This window comes from Squalius cephalus, assembly GCF_949319135.1.
Source record: "Squalius cephalus genome assembly, chromosome: 25".
Lineage (NCBI taxonomy): Eukaryota > Metazoa > Chordata > Actinopteri > Cypriniformes > Leuciscidae > Squalius > Squalius cephalus.
The window spans coordinates 21,851,686-21,864,052 of record NC_137146.1 but is presented as its reverse complement, the minus strand read 5'-3'; the positions used below and the strand labels follow the sequence as shown (position 1 = coordinate 21,864,052).

The following is a 12,367-nucleotide window of genomic DNA, read 5'->3' as shown; positions in this document are numbered from 1 at the left end:
GCGTTTTATCATTGCTAAGAAAATACCCGCTCCTCCGTGAGAGATACAAGACCAGTGCGTCTCACAGGTGTCGGTCATCAGTAATCACGCCACCGGCCTCGCCTCGTTCTCCCGCGGCCCTAGTCTCGTCCTGTGCGCGACTGTAGAACGCAAAAGCCGAATCCCGGACATTTTGTGCAATCTCAAAAACCCGGGCAGACTCACGGAGACTAACGTTAGTAGCTTAGCTTTGTTGTTTACAACTGCTCTCTAACCGGTAGGCGTGGCTTGGGAGTGGCCTAGTAGAGCAGCGAAGCAAGTGCATTCTGGGAGTTGTCTTCTTTCATCCATATGAGCCAAAAATAAATTTTCTGGCTTTTCTCAGTCTAGAAGTCTTCAAATTCCAAAATAATTTCACATTTCTACTACATAAATGACCCAATTTAAATACACATTCTTCTTTCCAGAGGTGAAGTATCCCTTTAAGGACTAGGTTACTGCTCCCACATCATTGGATTAATACACAGCTTAATCCAAAGCAGACATTTTGCTCTGTCGTGTTTGGGTTTAGGAAATGGAATAAAATAAATTCCATTGCCCATCCTCTCAGGATACCTAGAATCAGTGTTACAAGTACACATCGTTTTACCATTTTTGTAGCATAAACACCATCAAACCGATGAGAGCTTCGGATCGTCCAATGTTTCTCTAGTTCCGGTCTCCGTGCAATTGATACTCAACTGACATTGCTAATCACCTCCTTCAATCCGATTGAGCTCAATCCATCTGTAAGTCTACATAGGACCAGCAGTTTTATGTTTGGTGATGGGGGTATGCTTATCCCAAGAACCACCATGGATGGATGACCAGTCCATCACAGGGCTAACACACACAGACATGGCTATCACAATCTCAACCATACCTATGGGCTATTTACTGTCTTTAATTCACCTATCCTGTCTTTGGATAATGGGGGAAACCAGAGCACCAGGAAACCCATGACAACACATGGATAACATTCTCTACACAGAAAGAGCCTGGCTCACCGTGCCGCCCTCGATTGAGCTTGATCCTAAATTAATTCCGATCTGATTGAAATGGGTGGTGTAGATCTTAATCCGTTTAACAAGAATAATTTAAGCTATGGAAACACTTGGATCTAACAACTTTCTCAATCGGATTCAAAAATCACATGCAGTGCTGTGATGTTTACATATGGTACTTATGGTTTATATTTTAATAGTTTTAGAGGGCATTATATATATCACAATTAATTCAGATAGAGGAGAAGATTCACATGAGCTGTGTCTTGTATTGGCTGTCACTCCCAAAGGTTGCTGTGCATTTGTATAAAGTTAAACATTTGTCAACTTTGTCTCGTCACTGGACATGCCCACATCCTGTCATCAATGGTCACTGTATGTCACCGGAAGTCGCCAGCTCTCCATTGAAAATGAATGGGATCCAATCATTTTGTCACTGCGTGTCGCTGGTGGTGTGACCAGGGCTTATGTTTAATGAATGTGCACTGGTCTAGGGAACATAGAGCTTTCAGAATCTGAAATCGGTTTATTTGGATTGGATTGGATTGGATTCGTTGGAAAAAAATGTGTATATAAACATGCCTGTTGTAAAACAAAATTTTGCAAAAATATATCACTGGGGCACTACCATCATGGGTGCACCTTTGTTCCTTATTTACCCTTAAAGGCAGCATCTATACCCGGTTTATACTTCTTAAGGTACTAATATGTACTCTTGAGGTATTAATATGCACCCTGTTGTAGGGGTAACAGGTACATATACCTTTGAGGGTACTGCCCCACTGACCCATAAACATTAATGTTTTTCTGATCTTGTATGTCATAGTCACTTGGAAGCATTGATTAAAATGGAGCAAGGACATAGAGGAACAATGCAAGGTTTGTGAAAGTGCACTGTATCTTACGACTAAAACTTTTGCTGGATAATGCTCTGACATTGACATCCACTGACTAATGAGAATTTCAGATCCAATTATGCTTTCCAAAGTCCACTTTGCTGTATTTCCGCTAGATTTCTAATGGACCTGGCTCTTTCTACAACCTCAAAATCATGACAAAGAAACCAGACGTCAACTGTTCTTTATGAATATTGGTGATTTGTGGCTAATTGAGCTAACTGAGTAACTGTGACTGCTGGTGAAACAAAGTTGAACATAATTGCCAATGAGCGAGTGTAGAAAGTGTACAGTAGCAATCTGGTGACATTTTGGGTTCTTTCATTTATGTATTCTACATTCTGCCTCTGCTTTTTAGACTAGACTCACCTTCTGAAACAGATGCACCTCATCATGTCTGTCGTGTCAGCTGCATGTTCGCAGATGTGTAATAGAGATGGAGGACTGACTGTCGGAACGACAGACTTGAGTAATGGGGTAAAGGAGCAGAGGAAATATGGAAGGATGTGCTCACTGACTGAAACTCCCTCCTACCTCAGCTCGGGCTGCCAGATGTGTAGTGTGTTGGACTGGAGGACATGTGATTGGTAGCAGATGTATCCACTCATTATCTCTCACCCTCTCAAGCCTCTATGAATAAAGCTGCATTATTTTAATAACCCGTTACAATAGGGCTGATAATTTTGGGAGAAAATGTCCTTTCGAGAATGTGCTAGTTGGCAGAGATAGAGAGAGGTCTCTGTGTAGAGAGATTGCTGGCAATTAGACATGTATTCAAGACCCCTGTGTGTGTTTGTGTCAATAAGTGAAGGTAAAACAATGGCTTGTGTGCATTATGATCATTCACATAATACATAAGCACTCTGTGATTAATTTGAGCCAGATCCTGCTGGATGCTGGTCAGGAAAATGTCAGATTTTGCGTTCCGGCAGTTGTATGTTAACAAGGGCAATACATGGTGACAGCTTACAGTTTTTTGTTTTGTGCGCTGTGAACTGCGGAAAGTTTGGAGAGTGTATACCTGACAAATTATTCCAATAAAAATAAGTTAATATTGCCAAAAGGTCAAAAAGGCAGTCAAGCACATTTTCATTTTTCATATCCTTGATGAGCTGATGGTGTTTCTGATCAAAAGAGGTCCTGAATAGATGGAACTGCACCCCTAGACAGTTCTGCTAATAATAATCAGGATAGCCAGAGACACAACAATTTAAACAGCCAGGGACTGCAACGAAGGGGGACCTAGAGATGGCTAACGAGTTGAATCAGTTCTTCAACAGGTTTGATATAGGGCCCCAGGCTGCTCTCCAATGCACATCCCCCTACTGTTACTTCACTGTACCGATAGAGACCACCCACAACAATCATTTTCACCTTCAACTCCCCCAGCAGCTTCCCTCTCAGACACTCTTCACAGCTGACAGCCGTCAGGCCACATTGACCATCACAGAGGGCCAGGTTAAGAGGGAACTGGGGAGACTTCACCAGGGTAAGGCAGCAAGACCTGATGGCATTTGTCCCAGAGTCTTAAGAGCCTGTGCCGACTAGCTGAGGGGAGTGCTCCAGCGCCTGTTCAACTTGAATCTTAGCCTGGAAAGAGTTCCGGTGCTCTGGAAAACATCTTGCATTGTTCCAGTACCAAAGAAACGGTGCCCCGCCCATCTAAACGACTATAGACCAGTAGCACTGACTTCCCATAGTATGAAGACCATGGAGAGGTTGGTCCTAGGTTCACAGTTTGCCTACCAACCTCAGGGTGTGGACGATGCCATCATCTACATGCTGCAGAGGGTCTATTCACATCTGGACAGAGCTGGCAGCACTGTGAGAATAATGTTCTTTGACTTCTCCAGTGCCTTCAACAGCATCCAACCAGCATTACTGGGAAGGAAAATGGATGTTATGCAGGTGGACTCCTCCATAATCTCCTGGGTCATGGACTACCTCACAGGCAGACCACAGTTTGTGAGACTGACTTCAATTACAACTCGAAGTCAGTTTAGTTTTCAGATGATTCAGCTGTGGTTGGTTACATTGAGGGCGGGCAAGAGACGGAATATGGAGCTCTGGTCAACAATTTTGTGAAGTGGTGTGGAGTGAACCATCTACAAATGAATGTAAATAAAACAAAATAATTGGTAATTGATTTTAGAAGGAAAAAAGACCATCCCTCACCTATTTCTATTCACGGCAGAGACGTTGAGATAGTGGACTCCTATCGGTATTTGGGGATCCACATAGATGACAAACTTGACTGGACAAAAAACACCGGAACGATCTATAAAAAGGGCCAGAGCGGACTCTATTTCTTGAGAAGACTCAGGTCCTTCAATGTGTGTAGCAAGATGCTTCACATGTTCTATCAATCTGTCGTCGCTAGTGCCCTGTTTTACGCCATAGTGTGCTGGGGCACTAGGATTAAAGCTGGAGATACCAAATGGCTGAATAAGCTTATTAAGAAGGCGGGCTTTGTCATTAGAGTGGATCTGGACATGTTTGAGGTTGTTACAGAGAGGAGAATAATGTCCAAGCTGTTGAACATCACAAACAATACCTCACACCCCCTCCATGACATGCTTGCTAAAATGAGAAGTACATTCAGCAACCGATTGATCCAGCCACGGTGCAACAGAGAACGCTATAGGAAGTCATTTATGCCTACTGCTGTGAGACTTTACAACTCATCTATCCTGTGCCGAGGTCTAGGAATTAGGTCACTACACCCATCGTATAGCTGTACTCAAGGCAGTTAATTATCAGACATAAAATATTCATTATTGCTTTTATTGTCTGACCTGTTTTTATATTTTACTCTATTTTGTCCTTCTTAAACTTCGAACAAGATTATGGCTATTTGTTTATTTATTAACCCTCTGATGGTCTTCGTTTAGCAGTCACACTGGGGGCCTTCCCGGTCATAAATGACCGGACACCTAAAAATGAAACTTCCTCCATCCCAGTAAAAACCAATGCAATTTATTTTTGTTCTATAATATTTATTCTTTTTAATTTAGAATTTTGAGACAATTTTATTGAACTTATTAATATTTATGCAATATTTATAGTCCATTTTTTGCCATTGAAAATAATGATTTTTTTTTTTTTTTTTTTTGATTTAAAATTTTTTTTTTTCTATGCAGTATTTTCGGGTAAAATAGAGACTAGGCTTTCAGAAAAAAAATAAAATAAAAAAAAGTTCATCAATTTATTAATCATAAAATTAAATAAAACATGATATTAATTCGTTACATTTATATAGCGCTTTTTCTGAGACCTCAAAGCGCTTTACATAGATGGGGGAATCTCCTCAACCACCACCAATGTGCAGCATCCACTTGGATGATGCGACGGCAGCCATATTGCGCCAGAACGCCCACCACACACCAGCTTACTGGTGGAGAGGAGACAGTGATGAAGCCAATCAGTATATGGGGATGATTAGGAGGCCATGATGGACAGGGGCCAAGGGGCAAATTTGGCCAGGATGCCGGGGTTACACCCCTACTCTTTTTCGAAGGACATCCTGGGATTTTTAATGACCACAGAGAGTCAGGACCTCGGTTTAACGTCTCATCCGAAGGACGGGCGGATATTGCATGGGTTTACCACTAGATGCCTGTATAGCTCTAAATGGAGATGTTTGTGAATTCTAGTTGTTTTTGGACCAAATTACTTACTTTTAAGATATGGATTGAATGTATTTTTTTAGAAATTCTCAAATAATACTTTTTGCCAAGGTTTATAACATTTTATTAATTATTATTTTAATAATTTTAATAATTATTATATATACATATATTAATTATAATTATTAATTATGTTATGTTTTTCACTCTTGATGTTTTAGAGCTTCACCCCTTCATTGCTGAGCATTTTTTTTCTGCATCGTGGCTGATTTGTAGAGAATTTTTGTGTTTTTGTCAATTTCCCATTCATTTCCTATGGGGGTAATTTTGACCGAAGACCAAAATCATAACTAATTTTTTTACGACCACTTAGCATGCTCGGATCATGAACTCAATTTTTTTGTGTGTTCACATACCTAATGCCAGAAAAGTCACCAAGTTTCGTAACATTCTGATGAAGCTGTGATTTTTAAAAATTCAAAACAGATTTTTGTAATCTGAATTTATTGGTGTGTATGTGTATAAACGTGTGTTTGTATGTGTGTGTGTGTGGGTGGGTGTGAATTTTTTGCACTCTTGATGTTGTAGAGTGTCACCCCTTTACTGCGGTGTACTTTTTTTTAGAATCCTGTCCGATTTGTAGATTGTGTTTTTGTAAATTTCCCATTCATTTCCTATGGGTCGGTCATTTTTGACCGAAGACCACGAGTGTGACTCTTTTTGTTTACGACCACTTAGCATGCTCGGATCATGACCTCAATTTTTTTTTGTATTCACATACCTAATGCCAGAAAAGTCACCAAGTTTCATAACCTTCCGATGAAGCTGTGATTTTTTAAATTTCAAAACAGAAAATTATTCGGTCAGAAATGACCGAGGACCATCAGAGGGTTAAATGTGTATTGTATGTTTTGTGTGTACTGCGAGTACTTTACTGTCTTCATGTATTGCTGCTAATGCACTTTCATTTCCCAACTGGGACCAATAAAGTACTACTAATACTACTACTACTACAAAAGTAGTAGTAGTAGTAGTAATTCATTAATTCGTAATTAATTAGTATTAATTACTTCTTAATACAATGGGAGTTAGTAATAAATGTAAAATATAAATAAATGTAATGCAGGAAGCAACAACATTGTCGGTGAGAGAGAACATCACTGATCAACTGAGTGATATTTGGTCTCAACGCAGCTATATAAATATGTGACAGAATAAAACACTAGGCTGTAGTTAGGGCCATGCAGAAACTTGTGAATAATGTGAATATAGATATACATATATACATACATATAAATATCTTGTAATAAGCATCAGTCAGAATATTCTGACTGATGCTTATTACAAGATATTTATTTTCATATATTAATATGAAGACAGCAATACAATTGCTAATATTATTATACATCCATGCAATATTTAACAAATCTAAAATAATCTAAAACCCTAATCTACAAGTCAACTCAGACTTCAGAGCTTAATGTAAATCTTATTTTAAGGTCTTAAATAAAACAGCTCATACATATGAATTAATTATGTGACATCACATTTCCCCAGTTTAGTTTAATCAATATTTGTGATTTATATGAATATCTAAATTATATCTGCAGTATATTTTATATTGATATCAATTTAAGTGATTTGAATCCATTAAACAATATATTAATATTAGTGAAAATATTAATACATTTTTACTAATATTAACATAATAATTGATGTTACTAGCTAATATTTCACTAAATTCAGTATTAATGTGGCCACCAATATATTGCACATACCTAATTTACACGGTATCGTTCAAGAGGTTTTTTTTTTATATTTTTGAAAGTCGTTTCATGATGTCACCATTATGTTCAGTTTGTTTTGTTCTTGGACTTTTAATTTGAAATCCTTCAGTTCCTGGTTTCCCTTTGTTTAGATTCTCACCACTTGTTAGTTTTCACACCCTGTGTCTTTGTCTGCCTGCCTGCCTGCGTACACCTGGGACAGATGACCGGACCACAAAATTTGGACTGGAACGCCCAGTTCATCCAGGTCTCTCAGGAGAGCACGTCTTGCCATCACCAGCCCCCACGACGATGAGACCCTAAAGAGCCTGTTTTGGATTGGGGCGAACTTTCACCAAGTCAAGTCAAGTCAAGTCATCTTCATTTATATAGCGCTTTTAACAATGTAGATTGTTTCAAAGCAGCTTTACAGAGATAAGCGTATAATTTAAGGTAACAGAGATTGTTTCGGCTTTACAGCAGAGTTAAGTTATTTCCATCTGAAGTTAGTTTTGATTGATTTGCTTCCGTCGCAATGATCATTTGTTATTAAATTAGGGGCCGCTAAGACAACACCAATCCCTCTACACAGACTTTAAACGCGAATCTGTGAGAAACGTTGTGGCGTTCACATGAGCATTTAGAATGAGTTCTATAGTTATGTGCGTTTGAATATATGCAGGTTTGGAATTCCCTACAAGCCAAGCCTAAACAAAGTACTTGTCTTTCCCTATAAATTTTGATAAAGAATTTTATTTTATTTTGTTGCTTTGGGGTAGGAACGCGAAACGGATTTTCCCGACAACGCCTTATCTGTAGAGTGGTAGTGGGATCCTCCATAGGGAGAGACTAGTTGGCACTTCAGCACTGCGTTGTCATCGGTCCAGGCGAAGGTCCTTCGTCAGATCTGGATACGGCCTGGATCTGGCAGGCTGCAGGAAAACCTCGGGATAAACACAGACACTAAAATTAGCGTAGATGCCATTCTTCTCATGATGTAACGAGTACATCAGGATTTTTGGGAAGTGTTCCCGGTTCCGGCTGACCTAATCTATGCAGCCTAACATTAAATTATAGAAGTCTATAATGTATTATGTGAAAGCTAGGTCAAAGAGATGTGTCTTTAATCTGGCTTTGAACTGACAGAGTGTGTCTGCTTCCCGGACAATGGTAGGAAGACTGTTCCAGAGTTTTGGTGCTAAATAGGAAAAGGATCTACCGCCAGCAGTCGATTTTGATATTCTAGGTATTATCAACTGGCCGGAATTTTGAGATCGCAATAGACGTGACGGACTATAATGCGTTAAGAGCTCGCTCAAGTACTGCGGAGCTAAACCATTTAGTGCTTTGTAAGTGATCAGCAATATTTTAAAATTGATGCGATGTTTAATAGGGAGCCAATGCAGTTTTGACAGAACCGGGCTAATATGGTCATACTTCCTGGTTCTGGTAAGAACTCGAGCTGCTGTGTTTTGAACTAGCTGTAGTTTGTTTATTAAGCGTGCAGGGCAACCACCCAGTAGAGCATTACAATAATCTAGCCTTGAGGTCATGAACGCATGAACTAATTGTTCCGCATTTGTCAATGAGAGCATATGGCGTAATTTAGATATATTTTTAAGATGGAAAAATGCAGTTTTACAGATACTAGACACGTGACTTTCAAATGAAAGATTGGTATCAAAGAGCACACCCAGGTTCCTAACCGACGACGAAGACTTAACAGAGCAGCCATCGAGTGTTAGACAGTATTCTAGATTATTACGTGAGGAAGTTTTTTGTCCAATAATTAGAAACTCTGTTTTTTCAGAATTTAGAAGTAGGAAATTACAAGTCATCCAATTTTTTATATCCGCTATGCATTCCGTTAATTTTGTGAATTGATAAGTTTCGTTAGGTTTTGAAGAAATATAGAGCTGAGTATCATCGGCATAGCAGTGAAAGCTAATTCCATGTTTCCTAATGATATCTCCTAATGGTAGCATGTACAGAGTGAACAGCAACGGTCCTAGTACTGAGCCTTGTGGTACGCCATACTGAACTTGTGATCGATGAGACATCTCATCATTTACTGCTACAAACTGATAACGGTCAGATAAGTATGATTTAAACCATGCTAGTGCAATTCCCGTAATGCCAACATAATGTTCTAATCTATTTAAAAGAACGTTGTGGTCAATGGTGTCAAATGCAGCACTAAGATCGAGTAACACTAATAGAGAGATACAACCACGATCGGATGATAAGAGCAAATCATTTGTGACTCTAACGAGAGCTGTCTCGGTACTATGGTACGGTCTAAATCCTGACTGGAAATCCTCGCAGATATCATTTCTTTCAAGAAAGGAACACAGTTGTGAGGATACTGCCTTTTCTAATATCTTTGACAGAAAAGGTAGATTCGAGATCGGCCTGTAATTGACTAATTCTGTAGGATCAAGTTGCGTTTTTTTAACAAGCGGTTTAATCATAGCCAGCTTAAAGTTTTTTGGTACGTATCCTAGAGACAAAGACGAATTAATGATATTAAGAAGAGGATCTATGACCTCTGGAAGTATTTCTTTCAGTAGCTTAGTCGGTATAGGGTCTAACATACATGTTGTAGATTTAGATGATTTAATGAGTTTAGTAAATTCTTCCTCTCCTATAGCAACGAATGAATCAAATTTTTCCTCAGGGAGACTACAATGCACTGCCTGATGCGATACTGTAGTAGACGGTTGCATAGTTATAATTTTGTCCCTGATATTATCAATCTTATAATTGAAGAAGTTCATAAAGTCATTACTGCTGTGTTGCTTGGAAACTTCTGGGCTTGAAGCTTTATTTTTCGTTAGTTTAGCCACCGTTTCAAATAAATACCTAGGATTATGTTTATTTTCTTCTAATAGGGTTGAAAAATAAGCAGATCTAGCAGCTTTTAAAGCCTCTCTGTAAGCAATAGAGCTCTCCTTCCATGAAATGCGAAATACCTCTAGTTTTGTTTTCTTCCAGTTGCGCTCCATTTTTCTAGCTGCTCTCTTAAGGGCCCGAGTGTGCTCATTGTACCACGGCGTTGGACTATTTTCTTTAATCTTCTTTAAGCGCAACGGAGCAACTGTGTCTAAAGTGCTGGAAAAGAGAGAGTTAAACGTTTCTGTTGTAATATCTAGTTCTTCTAAGCTATCTGAGATGCTGAGATGATGAAACTGATTAGGAAGATTATTAATAAAGCAATCTTTAGTAGCAGAAGTGATAGGTCTCACATATTTGAAACACGGAGTCGGCTTTGCAGCCTTGGCTAAATGCAAATTACACGAGACTAGGTAATGATCTGAGATGTCATCGCTCTGCTGCAGAATTTCAACGGCATCAACATCTATTCCGTGTGATAATATTAGATCTAGAGTATGATTACGACGATGAGTAGGTCCTGACACGTGTTGTCTAACTCCAATTGAATTTACAATGTCTTTAAATGCCAATCCCAATGCATCTTTTTCATTATCGATGTGTATATTAAAATCACCAACAATTAGTACTTTATCTGCAGTCAATATTAATTCTGATAGAAAGTCCGCAAATTCTTTGATAAAGTCTGTATGGTGCCCTGGTGGCCTGTATACAGTAGCCAGCACAAATCTCAAACGTGATTTATCGTTTACACTATATATTTTTACATTAAGCACCAATGCTTCAAAAGAATTATATTTAAAACTTGATTTCTTAGTGGTTTTGAAACTATTACTATAAATTACAGCAACACCACCCCCTTTGCGTTTCGGACGAGGCTCATGTTTATAACAGTAATCTTGCGGGGTTGATTCATTTAAAGAATTCATTTAAACCACCCTATAAACCTCTTAGACACCACTGGACTTAACTGGAGGGAGGCCATCGTTAGGTGTCTGAAGAGCGTCTGGCCCCAATTCAAAGCACAGCCAGACCCAGAGCCAGGTTTACCACCTTTGATCGTGAAGAATTTGCGAGAGCCCTCTGCAGACGTTGAGGGACCACCCGCTGCGACGAGTGAGCCAGAGCCCGAGGACAAGAGAACAGCACTCACCATCGCCCCGGAAGTGCAACCCCTAGCAAGTCTGACCAGGGGTGTGAGCCCGCGACTCCAGCAGAGAATGAGAATGAGAACCGAGGACTGGCTGATGGACGTCAGTGAGGAAGAATCGATTCCCATCCAAGCCTACCCAACATCTAATTCCTCCTGCCTCGGATAACTTCGCTCCATCTCGGCCCGTCGACCTGATGGCTCTGCCTTGGCTCCTCCCACCTTCTGCTCCACCAGAGACCCTCGGCCTTGCAGCTTCACCGGGTTCCCTCGTCCCACCGGTTCCCCCTTGGTCAGTCGTTGCCCTACTTCTGTCCGCTGCGCTCCGTCCCTCCTCCCCTACGGCTGCAGCGGGTTCCTTCTTCCCTTCGGGATTGCCTTTGTCCTCAGTCACACCTGGCTCCACCGCCGACGCTCTTCACCACGGAATCACCTGGGTCTCCAGCACAAGCGATGTCGCTCAGCTCCATCGGTCCTCGGTCTGTGCCATTGCAATTCCCGCCACTCGTTAGTTTCTATGGTTACTGTCATTACTTAGTTTGGTTAGCTGTGTTTACCTCGTTATCTTTTGTATATTAGTTCATGTCTGTTCCCTTTGAGTTTGTCCGGTCACTGTTATATTTAAGTGTGTAAACTCTTCTGCCTGTTTGTATCGCTACCCGTTTGGAGTAAACTTTGTGTTGGAACCTTACTCTTCTGTGTCTTTGTCTGCCTGCATACACTTGTGACACTTATGCTCACCAAGGCTGCATTTATTTGATCTAAAATAAAAAAATAAATAAAAAAATATATATATATATATTTAAAATTTTTAATTATTGCTGATGACAAAGCTGAATTTTACAGCAACAATTTCTCCAGTCTTCAGTGTCACATGATCCTTCAGAAATATATTTAATATGTTGGTTTGGTGCGCAAGAAAAATAGAATAGTTTGATAAATACAAGCACTTATTTTAAATATAAATCTTTCATAACATTATTAATGTATTTACTTGCTGAATAAAAGTATTATC

The 12,367-nt window shown here is 39.7% G+C and overlaps 1 protein-coding gene across 2 annotated transcripts in view; it reads left to right on the top strand.

Moving 5' to 3' along the window:
* LOC307153973 (enoyl-CoA hydratase EchA19) overlaps nt 1-12,367 on the top strand; it is a 36,667-nt gene that overhangs the window by 21,686 nt on the left and 2,614 nt on the right. The gene's annotated exons all lie outside the window — the stretch shown is intronic.